Below are 2653 nucleotides of genomic sequence, written 5' to 3'. Positions count from 1 at the left end.
AGAGGTGGTGGTTACAAACGGTGCCTCGGGCTCGAGGGTCGTTGTACCCGAGGTGGAGCGCGAGGCGAGGTACGACTGGTGCAATGTTGGTTGCCGCTACGCGTTCGCCAAGAGCGACGTGGCGCCCGACTAGGTCCGCAACGACCTTGACCTCGCCGCCGCGTGGGCGCTCGACCGCTCCATGACCACCGCGGAGACGGTCGCCAGACGCCGCCGCCTCCTTGAAGGAGGGTTGAATAGGAAGTGACAATTTGCCATGTTCCATGAACTTAAATTGCCATGGTCCATATACAACTAACCTTTTTTTCGCTATTGTTTGCGTAAAGAGAAGGATTTTATATAGTCAATAAATAAACTACATTAAAGCAAAAATACTCTAGCTAAACCATCGTAGATCATTGGCATTGGCGTTGCGGCGGGAGCATGCGCATCGCGCTACGACGACGAGGCCAACGGCATAGATGAGCGTGCAGAGCAGGGCCGCGACGATGACGATGACACAACGGGTTGTGTCACCCGGTTGTGCCCCGACACAGAGAGCTCCTCACGTGCGACCACCGAAGGGGAGTGGGGACTCTCGGGATTGAGTGGATAAGGCCGCGCCGCGGTGAGGTTCGTTCACGCGAGGGGAAATGCCGAGTGAAAAAGCCTTGTTGTGGGTGATGTGTCAAGCGATCGCGCACCAAGATTTATACTCGACATTCGACGGCTGCTGGGACGTTCGATCTGGAAATCTACAAGTCTGATGTCAAATTTATAGTGATTCATAAAAGCTTTTTCTGACACTAGTGTAGGAAGGAGGAGTAAAACTTTGCGATCGAGGGTAATAAATATGGACTTTTAGATATATAAATGAAAAAAAAAACAGGTCGGGTGCGAGGAAAGATACAGTAGATCCGAAGGCGAAGGGGAAGGCGATAGGAGATGGAGACGGAGGCGGAGCAGAGACCTCAAGTCGAAGGGAGAAATATCGTCTCCAACAATCCCGATTCCGATCCCGATCCCCACTCCAACTCCAGCCCCAACCCCAACTCCGATTCTTCTATATACTCCAAAGGTAAGGCTCCCCGATCTAGTCCCCATATTATTTAAGAAGCGGATCGTGGCAGGTTGATCATCAATCTCGCCGGCCGCTTTTGTCCACCGCCACCGTAGCTCACTAATTACCGATCTGTATACACAGTGATGTCGCCGAGCCGCGCGCTGGCCGTGCCTCGCCTTCCACCACGGCGCGGGTCGACCCACGGTGACCTTCGATGTGTCGGAGAAAAAGCCAATCGCCGGCTACATCGACGAGCTGGAGAACAAGGAGATCTGTCCAGCCACGCACGGCTTTATGCTAGCCAGGTGCCCTGCCTCCATGTCCACCTTCCTGTGGACTCCCCAGAGCCGCGGCAAGATCGAGCTGCCGCCGTTGCCGATCGAGCAGGACCTGTTCATAGACTGCATCTGCCTGCTCTCCAACAAGCCCACCGCTTCAAACTGTGTCGTGCTTCTGGTCGAGCCTTACGCCACCTTCATATGGTACTGTCACATCGGAGACGATCAGTGGCGAAAACACGACTATGACATCGGAACCCAGCCGGCCCTCGACCTGCAGTCCGAGGACAAAGAGGTCATAACTCCGATTGCGGCATGTGGGGGCAAGTTTTATTTCAACAGCACACAAATCGAGCTTGGTGTTCTTGATTTCTGCCCTGCTCCCGTATTCAGTTCCATCAAGATCAACGACGTGGTCGATGATATCTACGGTGTTGAACTGGCTCCAGCTCAAGTTTTTCTGGTGGAATCGGACGGGGAGCTCTATATGGTTTCCCTGTTATGGGCGGAAACAATTTATGGTGCAAGAGTTCATAGGATGGATTTTCTCAAAGCAGAGATGGAGAAAAGTGTATGATCTTGGTGATCGAACGTTCCTATTGTCCCTGTTCAACTTTGGTGCTCTCTGCTCTGTCGGCAAGTCTGGACTGCGAGAGAACTGCATCTACATGGCGTATCCTTGGGAGCAGACCGTGCACATTTTCAGTGTAAAAGATGGTAGTATGGAGACGCACAAGCTGGATGATGCTCCCTCCTCAGATAAAGCATTCTGGATGCTCCCTGCCAATCATATAGATTAGTTTAGATTCACAAGATATTTTTTCCATGTCGTTTTTAGTTATCACCAGACTTGGATTGTGCAACCTGTTTACGTGTTATTATGATATATATTGACAGAATCACTTCTTGTATGTTTCCATCTATTTCTTCCTAGTGAATTGGAATCTCACATTCTCATCCGACAACTAATTGTCGGTCCATGTGGCTCGGAAAGTTATGGTGCAGTAAGACTATGAAATCTTGGAAACAATTGTGCTACTGTTGCATGAGTAGGATAAAACTCTACCGTAGTTACTGAAATTATACACTATATTGTCTAATAATGCCTTCATGACTTGTGCATTGATAGTTTAACAACATTGAATTGAAAGAAATCTCGAAAATTTTAAGCAAAATTTTCAGCCATTATTATGAAATAGAGGGAATTATGAAAAAATTGTGCAAATTGTTCCAGATCAATTTTATGCAAATTGTTTAGCCATTATGAATTGATCCAAAAATCACCCTGAGAAGAATATCTCAAAATGTTAGTTTTAGGATAACCTGAGTAAAT

The 2653-nt window shown here is 48.5% G+C and overlaps 1 long non-coding RNA gene across 1 annotated transcript; it reads left to right on the top strand.

Moving 5' to 3' along the window:
- The first annotated feature begins 259 nt into the window (after positions 1–259).
- Positions 260–2237, top strand: LOC123048591 (uncharacterized). The gene is made up of 2 exons (XR_006423327.1): positions 260–1057; positions 1184–2237. It is a non-coding gene; the product is annotated as an uncharacterized lncRNA (long non-coding RNA).
- Positions 2238–2653: the final 416 nt, after the last annotated feature.

Source organism: Triticum aestivum, chromosome 2D, assembly GCF_018294505.1.
Source record: "Triticum aestivum cultivar Chinese Spring chromosome 2D, IWGSC CS RefSeq v2.1, whole genome shotgun sequence".
In the NCBI taxonomy this organism is placed as follows: domain Eukaryota; kingdom Viridiplantae; phylum Streptophyta; class Magnoliopsida; order Poales; family Poaceae; genus Triticum; species Triticum aestivum.
The sequence above is the reverse complement of the archived record's forward strand: the minus strand, read 5'-3'. Positions and strand labels throughout refer to the sequence as shown.